The sequence below is a fragment of the Equus asinus genome, chromosome 1 (assembly GCF_041296235.1).
Source record: "Equus asinus isolate D_3611 breed Donkey chromosome 1, EquAss-T2T_v2, whole genome shotgun sequence".
NCBI classification, from domain to species: Eukaryota; Metazoa; Chordata; class Mammalia; order Perissodactyla; family Equidae; genus Equus; species Equus asinus.
In genome coordinates this window covers 131,760,213-131,777,759 of record NC_091790.1, presented here as the reverse complement: position 1 = coordinate 131,777,759, position 17,547 = coordinate 131,760,213, and the positions used below count along the sequence as shown (strand labels likewise).

General features: G+C 36.3%; 2 protein-coding genes across 10 annotated transcripts in view; one reads left to right on the top strand and one right to left on the bottom strand.

Moving 5' to 3' along the window:
• Positions 1-12,537, top strand: part of SLC25A40 (solute carrier family 25 member 40) — a 73,042-nt gene extending 60,505 nt beyond the window's left edge. For 3 of the 4 annotated variants that reach the window (XR_006526218.2, XR_006526219.2, XR_011502827.1), the window contains one exon: positions 12,189-12,537. The gene's annotated coding sequence lies outside the window, so the exon portion shown is untranslated. Of the gene's footprint in view, positions 1-3,719; positions 4,009-12,188 lie in introns of those variants that run through there. The other variant, XR_011502821.1, reaches the window with a different exon arrangement.
• The window catches only part of RUNDC3B (RUN domain containing 3B), a 144,117-nt gene that overhangs the window by 4,407 nt on the left and 122,163 nt on the right, over positions 1-17,547 (bottom strand). The gene's annotated exons all lie outside the window — the stretch shown is intronic.

Genomic DNA, 17,547 nt, shown 5'->3' with positions numbered 1-17,547 from the left:
ACCATCACCACTATTTCCAAATATTTTCATCACCCCAAACAGACACTCCCCACCCGTTAAGCAATAACTCTCCATTCTCCCCCTAGTCTTTGAAAACCTCTAATCTACTTTCTGTCTATGAATTTGCCTACCTGCATTCATTCTTAGAAGTAGAATCCAAGATTTACCCTTTTGTGTCTGGCTTATTTCACTTAGCATGATGTTTTCATGTTGTAGTATATATATATATTAATTCCTTTTTAATGGCCAAATAATATTCCATTGTATGTATATGATACCTTTTGTTTATCCATTCATCTTTATGGACACTTGAGTTGTTTCCACCTTTTCACTATTATAAATAATGTTGCTGTGAACATTGGCATACAACTATCTGTTTGAGTCCTGTTTTCATTCCTTGGGGGTATATACTTAGATAGATTACATATTTTTTAATATAAAGATTAGCATATATTAATTGCAAACTACCAATCTAAATGTCTAACATAGTTACACAATGGAGTACTATGTAGCTGTAAAAGAGAACGAGAAAGACCTCTCTGTACTGCTATGTAGTGATTTCCAGGATATACTGTTAAGTGAAAAAAGCAAAGTACAGAATAGTCTATAGCATGTTAGCTTTTATCCAAAAAAGGGAGGCATGAGTTTATTTGAATTTGCTTATATTTTGAAAATCAGTAGAAAGATAATTCAAAAACTAATAAAAATGGTTACCTGTGAAAGTGGAAGCGAACAGAGTTGAGATGAACTTTAAGCATAGTAATTTGACTCTGGGATATATTCTCAAGATAAAATAATCACAAAGAAATCTTAAGCTATTTTAAGTTATATTTTAGTAATAATACAGATATTATTATTTTGAAATGTATATATATATCTCCAGGATGCTCTGCACACACCAAAATCCATAGATGCTCAAGTCCGTTAGTCAGCCTTCTGATCCATGGGTTCCACATCTGCGGATTCAACCAATGTTGCAGATTCAGTTGGAATCCAGAGATGTGGAGGCCTGACTGTATATTCATATAAATTAGAAACTAGTATTTTCATCATAAGATAGAAAAATATAAAATTACATATGTGGAAACCTTGAATCTTATATTCGAATTATAAAATATATTTTTCTTTTTTAAAAAATTCCTAATTCTGTCCACTGAAGAGGGCTAGAAACAATGACCAATTCAGTGGCAACAGGCACCCCTAAAGCTTAATGGTCTCTAACATCATTTCATAGTAAAAGCAAACGACTTCTTGGAGAAATAGCTGACTGTGGGTGTGGGCATGAAATATACCAAAGTAACCCAGAAATCTTGTTTTACCACAAAGTGAGAAAGCTATAAGAGACTGCTGGAGCGTCAAAAGGACACAGGAACCATCTTTAAGGGTCTCCCAGTGCCCAAAAAAGGCAGTGACCTCCTGAAGGAGATGCACTAAGATCCATTATTTATGTTGTATTCTTGCCAAATATGTTTAACATGAATATGATGATAATGAACAATCAGACAAATCTAAATTATTGGACATTTAACAAAACAACTGGTTTGGGCTCTTCAAATATATAAATATAAGAGAAAAAGAAAAGTTGGGGGGTAACTCTGTTAGATGAAAAGATATCAAAGAGACCGAAAACTAAAAGCAATGTGTGAGCCTTGATTAGATCCTAGACCTAAAAAGAGAAAAAAAACCTTGAAGGATATTACTGGACAAGTGGAAACATCTGAATATCAACTAATTATCAGGTAATATTGTACTGATGATAAATTTCCTGAAAGTCGTAATGGTGTGGCATTTTAAGAAAACATCCATATCCTAGGAGATACATGCTGACGTATTTAGAGGTGAAGTGTCAGGATATCTGCAATTTACTTTCAAATGGTTGAGGAAAACAAAACATGGATATATGAGTAAATGGAGGGAGCACATGCCCACAAGAACAAGAGCCAGATAAAGCAAGTGCGGCAAAATGCTAGTGTTTGGTGAATCTAGGTAAAGTATATACAAGTGGTTCATTCTTCTGTTCTTTCAACTTTTCTGTAGTTTGAAATTATCCAAAACGAAAAGGTAGAGTAGGGGAAGAAGATAAGGTACATGAAGTCCTCAGTTGTGCCTCAAGGAAATAAAACCTACAGCAAAGCTGAGTAGCGTATAACAGCACCGGGGGATCTACCTATTTAGAAGCCACCCTTCAAAGATGCAGCGCCAGCCTCTGAAAATATTGATGATGTGGAACCTGCAGGGCAGTGTGGTGCCCTCAAGGGAGCCAAAAGAGGCTTCATTCCAAGCCTTCATTTAAAAATAAAGGAAAAAAAGTGCAGAAGGATCCAAAATGGTTATGTTCATTGGGATTGCAGCTATGCAACTATGCTTATAAAAGGAAATAAGCAAAACTGTTAACGTAGAGGATGATAGGTGATCATTCCAAAATATTCTTGAATATTGTTGTGATGTCAACAGTAGCTAATGCTAACATATATGCATATAAATAAACACATGCAAAATTACAATGGATTAAAAAATAACCAGTATGTTAAAATCTCAGTTAATAATGATATTTTTAAAACAATTTATTGATATGAGGGGAAAGAACCTGTCATGGTTGACAAAACTTTCTAGCCCAGATGACTGGGAGAGTAATTCCTATCAGAAACAAGTTAGTCTTAAGGAGCAGAAAACGGCTCTTTGTTTTATAGCAAGAAAGATCAGTTTTGTTTTAAATGTCTGGACTCAAGTCTTCAGATGGTATTGCTACAAATGTTAAGTTAGAAGTCATTCATTCAGCACAATTTACTGGATGTCCTCTATGTGCCAGGCATTGTGATAAAAAGATAAATTTGAAAACCACTTCTTGCCCATAGGGAACTTAGTATATGCTAGAAACAAACACGAACAGAAGATTATAATAACATGCTGTAAGTGTAGTGAGAACAATAAGTAAAGGATATCATGGAGGCTCAAAAGAGAAGTATCAGAACCAAATCAGAAGGTATGGGTTGGGGAAAGTTAGGGAAATTTCAGGGAGAAAGTTACCATTGAACTGAATCCTAGTGGACATGCATACCCAAGGAGGCAGAAACCAGAGGAGGCTCTGAAGAAAGGGATGAACAAAGGCACAGAGGGAAGAATTAGCACCCAAGGTACAGGGAGCTACAAGCAAGAAATGAGACTAGAGAAATGGGCAAAGTCCACAGAAAACTTTAGACTTCATGTTAAGAAGCCAGAAATTATCTTGTAATCATAATAATACATTTGTTTTGTGACTTGAAATCAAGTCTTCTGAATTCAGAGACTACATTCTTGGTCATACTCTTATATAGCAGGGAGCCACTGAAGCCTTTTACATTGGGAATTACATGGTTAATTTATATTTTAAATACTTGATGGCTCTGTGAAGCATGATTTTGAGAGAAATAAAATGGATGCAGGGAAACCAGTAAGAAGGCTATGGCAGTTGCCTGAACCAGGTTAGCAGTAGAAGGGATCCAGAGAATGAGACACAATTAGAAATCTTTAGAAAGTTAAACTGACAGGACTTGATGAAGGCAAAATGTTAGGTAGGAGGAGCCATGAATGATTCACTAGCTTCTGAGAATTGATAAGTGAATAGTGACATCAGCAAATCTAAGGTAGAGAAATTTGGGGTGGAGAGGGAAGGGGTCAGTGAGGAAACAGAGACTCAGTAAATATGTATCCAAATCTTTTTTTTTTTTTTTTTGAGGAAGATCAGCCTTGAACTAACATTTGCTGCCAGTCCTCTTTTTGCTGAGGAAGACTGGCCCTGAGCTAACATCCATGCCCATCTCCCTCTACTTTATATGTGGGACGCCTACCACAGCATGGCTTGCCAAGCGGCGCCAAGCAGGGAACTGGCGAACCCCTGGCAGCCGAAGCGGAACATGTGAACTTAACCACTGCGCCACTGGGCCAGCCCCTATCCTAATCTTAAGAAATGCCTAAAGAGATTCCTTAGCTACTATCATAAACCCATAAATAAAGGGAAAATGTTATATTAAGCTGTTGTGGAAGGTCCATGGTATCTTTTTGTGATCAATGGTCAAGAAAAGGGGTGATCATCATTTTTGCAATAAAATTTCAAACTTTTGGAACCAATGTGTGTTGTAGTTGTAGCTGGCCAAGACGGAGTTGTGACATAGTTGTTTTTGCATATGCATGCATAAACGTGGTCACAGGTATTCATATTATCACTTTGAGTTACTTCTGTTTATATACTGCTTAAAATGTTTTCAAAAACATTACAGTATAATACCCTTAAAATTAATAGTTGTTTGTTCATAGAAAAGCATGAGAAGAGACAGTAGGCTGTAAATTTCATATTACTGAAGCAAACAGTCATTACAGGAATTACTGCAATTGATACTTTCTTGCAAAACAACGCAATAAATGGTTGGTGAAAAAAAGAAATATCTAAGAAAGGGAAAAACCCTGCAAGTAGATGAAGCTTGGTGACATATGCAAAAGGGTTGCTTATCACAAGCCAAGCATGTAACTGAAGGTAGAAGAAATTCTCAGAATAGATCAAAGGAATTTTCAAGCAACAAGCAATTAGTGTTACTGATTCATACATCATGCAGGATTTCTAAGATGTCAAACATCAATTTGACATGGAATTCCTGTAGCCAGTGAAGAGAAGCACACTTCAAGAAGCATTTAATTCACAAAGAAAATGAAACTATAAGTTAGGCAAATAAGGAAAGTGTCTGCATAAAAATCTGCAGGGTACTTGTTGGTAACTACAACAGTGGAGTACTGTTCTAGGAAATGGTCCACTGTTGGCACAGAGGATGAAATTGTGAGAAAAAACATAACCACTGACAATTTTGGTTTAAAAAATGATTCAGAAGAGATAATTCTGAATGTGAAGTTCTTGACAACTGAATTCATTTTTTAAAAATTTTTATTGAGTTGATAGGTTACAATCTTGTGAAATTTCAGTTGTGCATTATTGTTTGTCAGACGTGTTGTAAGAGCACCCCTTCACCCTTTGTGCCCACCCCCCCACCCCACCTTTCCCCTGGTAGCCACTAATCTATTCTCTTTGTCTGCATTTTCAAATTTTTCATATGAGTGAAGTCATACAGAGATTGTCCTTCTCTATCTGGCTTATTTCTCTTAACATAATACCCTCAGGGTCCATCCATCTTGTTGCAAATAGGACGATTTTATCCTTTTTTATGGCTGAGGAGTATTCCGTTGTGTATAGATACCACATCTTCTTTATCCAGTCAACTGTTGATGGGCACTTAGGTTGCTTCCACATCTTGGCTATTGTAAATAATGCTGCAATGAATGTTGGGGTGCATGGGACTTTTGGAATTGCTGATTTCAAGCTCTTTGAATAGACACCCAGTAGTGGGACAGCTGGATCGTATGGTAGTTCTGTTTTTAATTTTTTGAGGAATCTCCATACTGTTTTCCATAGTGGCTGTACCAGTTTGTATTCCCACCAGCAGTGTATGAGGGTTTTTTCTCCACATCCTCTCCAACATTTGTTACTATTTGTTTTAGTTAATTTTTGTCATTCTAATGGGTGGGTATAAGGTGATATCTTATTGTAGTTTTGATTTGCATTTCCCTGATGATCAGGGATGAAGAACATCTTTTCATGTGCCTATTGGCCATCTGTATATCTTCTTTGGAGAAATGTCTGTTCATGTCTCGTGCTCATTTTTTGATTGGGTTGTTTCATTTTTTTGTTGTTGAGTTGTGTGAGTTCTTTATATATTATGGATATTAAGCCTTTGTCAGATGTATGACTTGCAAATATTTTTTCCCAGTTAGTGGCTTGTTTTTTTGTTTCCATCCTGTTTTCCTTTGCCTTGAAGAAGCTCTTTAGTCTGATGAAGTCCCATTTATTTATTCTTTCTATTGTTTCGCTTGTCTGAGAAGACATGGTGTCTGAAAAGATCCTTTTAATACTGTCAAAGAGTGTACGGCCTACATTTTCTTCTAGAAGCCTTGTGGTTTCAGGTCTCACCTTTAGGTCTTTGATCCATTTTGAGTTTATTTTGGTGAATGGTGACAAAGAATAGTCAATTTTCATTCTTTTACATGTGGCTTTCCAGTTTTCCCAGCACCATTTGTTGAAAAGACTTTCTTTTCTCCATTGTATGACCTCAGCTCCTCTGTCGAAGATTAGCTGTCCAGAGATGTGTGGTTTTATTTCTGGGCTTTCAATTCTGTTCCATTGATCTGTGTACCTGTTTTTGTACCAGTACCATGCTGTTTTGATTATTGTAGCTTTGTAGTATGTTTTGAAGTCAGGGATTGTGATGCCTCCAGCTTTGTTCTTTTTTCTCAGGATTGCTTTAGGAATTCGGGATCTTTTGTTGCCCTATATGAATTTTAGGATTCTTTGTTCTATTTCTGTAAAGAATGTCATTGGGATTCTGATTGGGATGACATTGAGTCTGTAGATTACTTTAGGTGGAATGGACATTTTAACTATGTTTATTCTTCCAATCCATGTACATGGAATGTCTTTCCATCTCTTTATGTCGTCATCCATTCCTTTCAGAAAAGCCTTGTAGTTTTTGTCATATAGGTCTTTCACTTCCTTAAATTCACCCTGAGGTATTTTATTCTTTTTGTTGCGATTGTGAATGGTATTGTGTTCTTGAGTTCTTTTTCTGTTAGTTTGTTATTAGAGTATAGAAATGCTACTGATGTATGTAAATGGATTTCATACCCTGCAACTCTGCTGTAGTTGTCGATTACTTCTAACAGTTTTCCAATGGATTCTTTGGGGTCTTCTACATATAAGATCATGTCGTCTGCAAACAGCGAGAGTTTCACTTCTTCCCTCCCTATTTGGATTCCTTTTATTCCTTTTTCTTGCCTAATTGCTCTGGCGAAAATCTCCAGTACTATGTTAAATAAGAGTGGTGATACAGGGGATCCTTGTCTCGTTCCTGTTTTCAGGGGGATGGCGCTCAGTTTTTGCCCATTGAGCATGATGTTGGCTGTGGGTTTGTCATGTATGGCCTTTATTATGTTGAGGTAGTGCCCTTCTATCCCCATTTTGTTCCGAGTTTTTGTCATAAATGTCTGTTGGATCTTGTCAAATGCTTTCTCTGCATCTACTGAGATGATCATGTGGTTTTTATTCCTCAGTTTGTTGATGTGGTGTATCATGTTGATTGATTTGTGGATGTTGAACCATCCCTGTGTCCCTGCTATGAATCCCACTTGATTATGATGTATGATCCTTTTGATGAATTGCTGAATTCTCGTGGCCAAAATTTTGTTGAGAATTTTTGCATCTATGTTCATCAGTGATATTGGCCTGTAGTTCTCCTTTTTCGTGCTGTCCTTGTCAGGCTTTGGTATCAGTGTGATGCTGGCCTTGTAGAATGTGTTAGGAAGTCTTCCATCCTCCCTAATTTGTTGGAATAGCTTGAAAAGGGTAGGTATTAAATCCTCTCTGAAAGTTTGGTAGAATTCCCCAGGAAAGCCATCTGATCCTGGGGTTTTATTCTTTGAGATCCTCTTGATTGCTGTTTCAATCTCTTTCCTTGTGATTGGTCTGTTCAAATTGTCTGCTTCTTCTTGAGTGAGCTGTGGGAGATTATAGGAGTCCAAGAATTTATCCATTTCCTCTAGGTTTCCATTTTGTTGGCATATAGTTTTTCATAGTATTCTCTTATAATCTGTTGTATTTCTGCAGAGTCTGTTGTTATTTCTCCTCTTTCATTTCTGATTTTGTTTATTTGAGCTTTCTCTCTTTTTTTCTTTGTAAGTCTGGCTAGGGGTTTGTCAATTTTATTTATCTTGTCAAAGAACCAGCTCTTTGTTTCATTGATCCTTTCTACTGCCTTTTTTGTTTCAATAGCATTTATTTCGGCTCTGGTTTTTATTATTTCTCTCCTTCTGCTGACTTTGGGCTTTGTTTGTTCTTCTTTCTCTAGTTCAGTTAGGTGTAGTTTAAGATTGCTTATTTGGGATTTTTCTTGTTTGTTAAGATGTGTCTGTATTGCGATGACTTTTCCTCTCAATACAGCTTTTGCTGTATCCCATATGACTTGCTATGGCATGTTACCATTTTCATTTGTCTTCAGGTATTTTTTGACTTCTTCTTTAATTTCTTCAGTGATCCATTTCTTGTTCAATAGCATATTGTTTAGTCTCCAGATCCTTGTGCCTTTCTCAGCTGTTTTCTTGTAATTAATTTCTAGCTTTATAGCATTATGATCAGAGAAGATGCTTGTTATTATTTTAATTTTTTTAAATTTGTAGAGGCTTGCCTTATTTCCCAGCATATGGTCTGTCCTTGAGAATGTTCCATGCGCACTTGAGAAGAATGTGTATTCTGCTGTTTTTGGATGAAGTGTTCCATATACGTCTATTAAGTCCAACTGTTTTAGTTTTTCGTTTAGCTCCACTGTTTCCTTGTTGATTTTCTATCTGGATGATCTGTCCATTGATGTGAGTGGGATGTTGAGGTCCCCTACTATTGTGTTATTTTTTATATCTTCTTTTAGGTTTGTTAATAGTTGCTTTATGAACTTTGGTGCTCCTGTGTTGGGTGTATAGATTTATAAGCGTTATTTCTTCTTGATGAAGTGTCCCTTTGATCATTATATACTGGCCCTTATGTTTCTCTTTACCTGCCTTATCTTGAAGTCTGTTTTGTCTGATATAAGTATTGCAACACCTGCTTTCTTTTGTTTGCTATTAGCTTGGAGTATTGTCTTCCACCCCTTGACTCTGAACCTGTGTTTGTCCTTGGAGCTGAGATGTGTTTCCTGGAGGCAACAAATTGTTGCATCTTGTTCTTTAATCTATTTTGCCACTCTGTGTCATTTTTTTTTTTTTTAAGACTTTATTTTTTCCTTTTTCTCCCCAAAGCCCCCCAGTACATAGTTGTGTATTCTTCGTTGTGGGTTCTTCTAGTTGTGGCATGTGGGATGCTGCCTCAGCGTGGTCTGATGAGCAGTGCCATGTCCGCACCCAGGATTCGAACCAACGAAACACTGGGCCGCCTGCTGCAGAGTGCGCGAACTTAACCACTCGGCCACGGGGCCAGCCCTGCCACTCTGTGTCTTTTTATTGGAGAGTTCAATCCGTTTACATGGAGGGTGATTATTGATGCATAAGGGCTTAATGCTGTCATTCTGTTGCTCATTTTCTTGTTTTCCTATGTTTCCTTTGTTTCTTGTTCTGTGTGTTTTAGCCTACCCATTGACTTCTGCATTTTCTTATGCTGGGTTTCTTAGATTTTTCCTTATTTATGTTTTGTGTCTCTGTGCTGTAAGTTTTTAGTTTAGTGGCTACCCTGAAGTTTGTATTCAGAATTTCGTGTGTAACATAGTCCATTTTCTGGGGGTCTCTTACTTCCTTAGCCTAGACTGATTCAGCCCCCTTTCCTCCTCCCCTCCTAAATTATTATTTTCATATCTTATTCCAACTTGTGTTGTGAGTTTGTGGTTAGAGTGATAAGATTGTCTTTGCTTTGGTGATTTCCTTCCCTTTATCCTATGGCTATAGTTGAATATTTGCTATCCTATTCTGATTCTATCTATTTGTCTCCCTACTCTGTACTTTGTGACCCCTTTCTCCCTTTTTTTTGTTTTTTCAGGTATGAGAGCCTTCTTGAGGATTTCTCGTAGTGGCGGTCTTGTAGCTACAAAGTCCCTTAGCTTTTGTTTGTCTGGAAAAGATTTAATTTCTCCCTCATATCTGAAGAATATTTTTGCTGGATAGAGTATTCTTGGCTGAAGATTTTTATCCTTTAAAGTTTCGAATATGTCATTCCATTCTCTCCTAGCTTGTCAGGTGTCTGTAGAGAAATCCGCTGAAAGTCTGATAGGGGTTCCCTTGTAGGTTATTTTCTTCTGCCTTGCTGCCCTGAGTATTCTTTCTTCATCATTCATTTTTGCTGTTTTTACTACTATATGCCTTACAGTAGGTCTTTTTACATTGACAAATCTAGGAGATCTGAAAGCTTCCTCTACACACATTTCTCTCTCAATCCCTAGATTTGGGAAGTTGTCTTCTCTAATTTCGTTAAGCACACTTTCTGCTCCATTTTCCTTTTCCACGCCCTCAGGAATTCCGATAATTCTTAAGTTGCGTTTTCTCATTGAGTCAGCTAATTCTTGGAGATTTTCTTCGGTTTTTTAAATTCTTAGTTCTCTTTCTTCCTCTGTCTGGAGCCATTCAGCCTGTCTATCTTTGATTATGCTAATTTCCTCCTCTAAAGTGTCCACATGGGCATTAAGTGAATCCGTATTTTATCTGATCCATTGTATTTTTCATCTCTAGTATTTCTGATTGATTCTTTATAGTTTCAATCTCTTTTGTGAACTAACTCCAGAACTCGTTAACTTGTTTCTCTATATTCCCCATTACCTCATTGAGTTTTTTGATGATAGGTACTCTGAATTCATTGTCACTTAGTTTACCTATTTCCAAGTTCTTGGGACATAATTCTGCATTTTTATTATTTTCCTTTTGGCCTGGAGCTTTTATAAATTGCTGGATGGTAGAGGAGCGGTTTTTGCGCATAATGCTATTATTCAATAGCAGTTACAGCCTCTTGCCACTAGATGGGTGTCGAGAGCTGCGTGTTCTGAGCCCTCCACCTTCAGCTGCGATGGCAGTGCGCAGGGTGGGTTGGGGGAGGCGGGGCACTTTCTCTCTCCTGCAGACCTGGATTCCATTCAGTGCTCGCTCTCTGGTTTCCTGGGGCCCTGGCTTGATGGGGTCCCCCCACACGAACGCTGTCCCCTGTTAGATGCTATCCGCTGCACGGGTTTGTGGGAGTCCTGAATGATCCCGCAGACACGTGGCCCTTCTCCCGCTCTTTCCCTCACCCACGGCAGCAATCCAAGTCTCTAGGGGAGGGAGTGAAGTTCTCTCTTACCCCGCTCCAGCTCCTCCAAGGGCGGCTCCAGCCTCTCCGCCCTCCATTGTTTGGCTGCTGTTGGTCTCTGATTTCTGTTATTAGGATTTATTCTTTTTGGCTGGAAAGCAGTTGATGCTTTTGGTTGTAGTTTGGAGGGGAGAGAGTCCTGGATGAGCTCACCCTGCCATGTCACCGATGTCACTCAGAATTCACTTTTCTTTTTAAGGAAGATTAGCCCTGAGCTAGCATCTGCCACCAATCCTCCTTTTTGCTGAGGAAGATTGGCCCTGAGCTGACATACATGCCCATCTTCCTCTATTTTATATGTGGGATGCCTGCCACAGCATGGCTTAATGAGCAGTGCTAGGTCCGCACCTGCGATCTGAACCAGTGAACCCCAGGCCCCCAAAGCAGAGAGTGTGAACTTAACTGCTATGCCACCAGGCCAGCCCCTAGTGTTTGCCATAAGGAAGAGGCACAGACAGGGCAAGCCTGGGAAGGAGGTGGGTATGGTTACAAAAGGGCAGAACAAGGGATCCTTGTGGTGATGGAACTGTTCTGTATCTTGACTGTGGTGCTGTATACACGAACCTACACTTGTGATAAAACTCAGTAGAACTAAAAACACACACTAATGAGTAAATGTATATCTGAATGAAACCAATGGATTGTATTGTCAATTTCATGGATGTGATATTGTACTACAATTTTGTAAGATGTTACCACTGGGGGAAACTGGGTAGGTAAAGGGTGCAGCGATCTCTCCGTATTATTTATTAAACCTGCATGTAAATCTGTAATTAACTCAAAATAAAAAGTTAAATTTTAAAAAGGGTGTAGGTAGAGAAATTCCCTAAAATGTGATAAGCATTTAGGGAAAAGTGCCGAATATGAATGAATACTAAGTGAGCAGAATAACCTGGTGCATATATATTTTTGTACTGCTTAAGTGTATCTTCAGAGTAAATTCCTAGATGTGTGATTGCTGGATTAGAAAATAAAAGCATATGTAGGACTGTGTTAACTTTACATTAATTTAGGGAAAACAAGGTATTTCTCTCCATTTGCTTGAGACTACCTTTGTGTCTCTTAAGAATGGTTTACAGCTTTCCTCATTAAGGAATAAATTTAACAAGAAATATGCAAACTCTAAATATTTTATCATCTCTATTGCTATTTAAATTGTTTTTCCCCCCTACTGATAGAGTCACTCATTGGTTTTTGTACATGTGACGGCTACTGATTTCTGTATGATAATTCTATATCGTGCTACTTTGCAAGACTATTTTTATTGTCTTAAGTATTATTATTTCTCTGTGTTTTTCAGGTTCATCACATCATCTGCAAAAATCCAATTCTCATGTCTCTAGAAGTTTCTTCTTTAAATGCGTTAGCTGTTACCTCCATTATAATGTTAAATAGTGGTAGAAACAATGGGTATTTTAGTATTTCCTCATAAATAAGATGCTGGCTTTAGAAAAAGACATACATACTCATGTAAAAGAACTCTTATTCAGTTCTTTTTTTCTTGAATGTTTGTATCACACAAGTGTTGAATTTTGTCCAAGGCTTTCTGACATCTGTGGAGGTAACCTTTTCTATCTTAGATCTATTAATATGGTGTACTATATTAATGGATTTCCTAAGATTAAATCAACCTTACACTCTGGATTAAATCCACCTGGTCATGGTGTATCATTTCTTTATGTTTTGCTAGATTCTGTTTACTAATATATTATTTAGAACCTTTATATTGTGGGGGGTTGGAATTGGCCACCCCAAGATATGTCTCTTTGGCATGAGGATTATTTTGGTCTGGTTACTTTTAAAAACTGCAGACATGAGAGAAATTCTGAAAAGTAAAAGTTACCATTTGTAAGAGACATTTACATTTGTAAGGGAAATCTCCATCTGTAAAGATGTGTCCCTCTCTGCACCAGGAAGAAGGGGGATGACCTTATCTCTAAAAACTCCTTATCAATGTGGAAGGCAAAGACTTAAATCTGCATAATAACCTTACTCTTGTTTACTGTACTTTTCTGGTAATCTCCCATAACTGACTCCCCACACCCGGAACATCCTCCTTTGTAGCTGAAGATGATATTTAAGAGGAGAATCTCGCCATTTTGACAAGTTGCTCAGTTTTCCTGAGCCTCTCCCATGTATACATTATAAAGCTTTGTTTAATTTTCTCCTGTTACTCTGTCTCATGTGAATTTAATTTGTAGCCCAGCCAGAAGGACTTAGAGTGGGTAGAGGAAACGTCTTCCTCCTCAACGAGATCAATATCTGTAAAGTGATACTGGTCTATAATTTTCTTTCTATTTTTCATACTGTATTTCTCAAGTTATACTTATTCCCTATATTTTTGTTTATTTGTGCTTTCTTCTTTTGTGATTAAATTTGCTAGGTCTCTAATTTGTTAATTAAAAAAATAGGTTTTTTGATTTATTAATTAGATCTCTTTTTCTATTCTCTATCTCATTAATTTCTGGTTTTATCTTTATTATTTTCTTCCATGTACTTTTTATTTCCTTTGTTGTTGTTTTTCTAGCTTTTGGGCTGGGAAACCATTTAGTTTCTTTCATTTTTAATGATAAAAGTATATAAAAATTATGAACTTTCCTGATTATTGCTTTAAATAAAGCTCACAAATTCTGCTATGCAGAGTTTTATTGTCAATTTATTAAAAATTCATAATTTCAGCTTATATTTCTTTCACCCAAGAGTTGTTTAATAGAAGGTTTATTTATTCCCAGGTGAAAGAGCCCCCTTGAACAAAAAATTATCAGTAATTTCTACTATTCTTTTTGCATTGTGATCAGAGTACTGTCTGTAATACTTCTACTTTATGAATTTACTGTTTTCTTTATGATCATATATATTACATGATCATTTTTGTGCCTGTTTCATCTGCACTTAAGAAAGAAAAAGGTATACATCTGTTAACAAGTGTAAAGTTCCATACAGCCATTAGGTCTACCTTATTGACTTCGTTGTCTAGGTCTTTTATATCCTTACTTATTTTTTGTCCATTTGATTTGTCTTATACTGAGAATAGTATGTTAAAGTCTCCTATTGTCACTGGGTTTCTATCTTTATCTCCTTTTATCTCCTATTTAGGTGGATGCCATTATTTGATACATAATCCTAACAGTTATATCTTAATTGCAGCTTTCACCATTAAACCATATCCTTCTTTGTGATGTTTAATGTGTTTTGATTTAAATTCTATTAGTCTGATACCAGGTTTGTTATCTCTGCTTTCTTAGTGTTTTCATTCGCCTGATACATACTTTTGTCTATTCCTTTATTTTTAGCCATTCTGAATAACTTGTAATTTCATTATAGTTATTATGTGTACGTTATATTTACTATATTTCATTCTCTACATATGTTTTCTTTGCCATTTTATTTTGTAAATTTATTTTGGTGTTCTCTCAACTGCAAGATTATTTTGTTGTTGTTATATTTGCCGTATTTCTTTTTCTACATGATGACAAGTTTTCTTTACTTTTTGTTTTAATTACGTGTTATTTAGGAAGGTTTTTAGTTTTGTTCTAGTTGTTACCTTTGTAAAACTAAAGAAGTATACTGCTAGTCTCATTCTCTTCCCCTTGTAAGTTATTTGATCTTTTTGCCTAGAAGCCCTGAATATGTTTTTTTTTATTGTTAATGTCTAATAATTTAGTAGACTATTCTTGGAGTTGCTTATTACAGGTTAATTTTTTCTGGTATTGGTTAGCCCTATCAATTTGTAGATTTAAGTCTTATTTCCAGACATTTTTCTTGGATTACAGATTTCAAAACTAGTTCGGCTCCATTGTTTTATCTTCTTCAATGATTGCACTGATACATAAATTCCATTTTCTTTGCTTGACTTCCAATTCAACCACTTACTAATTTTACTTTTTTCTTTATCTCATTTTCATTCTTTTGGTGTTTTCCTGCTGTTATACATTAAGTCTGCACTCAAATCTATTCTTCTTTATAATTTAATATTTACTTCTGATATAATTTTGTCATTTTCTTCCATTTCTTTTAGAGTTTAATCAACTGTCAGATCATTTCTTCCTGTTTCTGGAACACTTCTACTCTTAGTTTTTTATTTCTTTTTTTTTTGAGGAAGATTAGCCCTGAGCTAAAATCCGTACCCATCTTCCTCTGCTTTATATGTGGGATGCCTGCCACAGCATGGCTTGACAAGTGGTGTGTAGGTCTGCACCTGGGATCCGAACCGGTGAACCCCAGGCCGCCAAAGCAGAAGGTGTGAACTTAACTGTGGCACCATCTGGCTTGCCCTGATTTCTGATTTAAAATCCTTTATCATATTTCTAAATGCTTGTTTGAGGATATTTAATAAAATTATATGGCTATATTACAGTTTTTTCCTGCTACACTACTGTTTTTCTAGGGGAAGGTTTCATCAGCTGAACTGTTTTTCTCAATTGATGTGATTTTTTTAAATAGTAATTTTGTATGGATGGAGTGTTTGCTCCTCAGGATTTCTGTGGAGAGGGCTAACTGATTTTGGTTATTTATGAAATTTTTAATTCAAGGGCACGCTCTTGTATCAGTATTTCAAAATATGGTTTCCTTATTGTATGGCTTTTGGGGGGAAAGGACACTGCAGGTGGAAAGGATGTATGTCCTTCAATTTTTAAAATATTTTATTTTACACAATTCTAACTATATGTTATAGCCCTTTTGTCATTGGGTTTCAACTGGTGAAGTTTTTGGCTAACATTTACTCTTTTTATGATCATTTTATTAGGTATTTGGGTATGGAAATTCTGTAAGTAATATTTAATCTGTTATTTAACCTTAAAATCTTAAAGCCAATGCTTTAAAAAAAATGCATATTTCAGACACCATGTCTTCTCAGACAAGGGAAACAACAGAAAGAATAAACAAATGGGACTTCATCAGACTAAAGAGCTTCTTCAAGGCAAAGGAAAACAGGATTGAAACAAAAAAACAACCCACTAACTGGGAAAAAATATTTGCAAGTCATACATCCAACAAAGGCTTAATATCCATAATATATAAAGAACTCACACAACTCAACAACAAAAAATCAAACAACCCAATCAAAAAATGGGCAGGGGACATGAAAGGACATTTCTCCAAAGAAGATATACAGATGGCCAATAGGCACATGAAAGGATGTTCATCACCACTGATCATCAGGGAAATGCAAATCAAAACTACACTAAGATATCACCTTACACCTGTTAGAATGGCAAAAATAACCAAAACAAAAAGTAACAAATGTTGGAGAGGTTGTGGAGAAAAAGGAACCCTTATACACTGCTGGTGGGAATGCAGACTGGTGCAGCCACTATGGAAAACAGTATGGAGATTCCTCAAAAAATTAAAAATAGAAATACCATATGATCCAGCCATCCCACTACTGGGTATCTATCCAAAGAGCTTGAAATCAGCAATTCCAAAAGTCCCATGCACCCCTATGTTCATTGCAGCATTATTTACAATAGCCAAGACGTGGAAGCAACCTAAGTGCCCATCAACTGATGAGTGGATAAAGAAGATATGGTATATATATACAAAGGAATACTACTCAGCCATAAAAAAGGATAAAATCGTCCCATTCACAACAACATGGATGGACCTTGAGGGTATTATGTTAAGTGAAATAAGCCAGATAGAGAAAGACAATCTCTGTATGACTCCACTCATAGGTGGAAGTTAAACATGTAGACAAAGAGAACAGATTAGTGGTTACCAAGGGATATGGGGGTGGGGGGTGCACATAAAGGGTGAAGTGGTACACCTACAACACAACTGACAAACAGTAATGTACAACTGAAATTTCACAAGGTTGTAAACTATCATAATCTCAATAAAAAAGTTAAAAAAATATATAGACTTTATTTTTTAGAGTAATTTTAGATTCACAGCAAAACTGAGCATTAAAATACAGAGATTTTCCATATATCCCTTATCCCCACACATGCATAGCCTCCCCATTATCAACATCCCCTACCAGAGTGGTACATTTGTTACAACTGATGAACCTACACTGACACATCATTATAACCCAGAGTCCATAGTTTATATTAGGGTTCACTCTTGGTGTTGCACATTCTATGAGTTGGAAAAATTTATAAGAACACGTATCTACCATTTTAGTATCATACAGAGTAGTTTCAATGCCCTAAAAATTCTGTATGCTCCACCTATTCATCCCTCCCTCCTCTTCTATATTTGTTTTTACAGTGTAAAAATATTCATTATTAATCTTCTCCTCTTGCTATTAAAATGCCCATAAGTAGAAGTTAGATTAAAAATCCTAAATAAATGTGTCTTTTACATGAAGAGTCATCACAAATAAATCCACTGATAGTATGGATAAGTTTTTTAAATATACATATTCTAAATTATGATGATGAATCCAGTTTATACTCTTCCATTTACATTAGTGGCACTAAGATACCCTAATATGTTATCTTCATTATCCACATCATCAAGAAAGATTAATTTGTAGTCAATACACACTACTTACTAAACTAGTAAGATAGACTAAAACCCTCTGAGAACAACCATCTTAAAAGAAGCAGAAAATTCAGCTTAACACAATTTCCTTCTGGTTAATTGAATTTTTACTTTATACTACCCATACCTTGTTCCTCACATTTTATAACACTCGTTCATTATATATACTT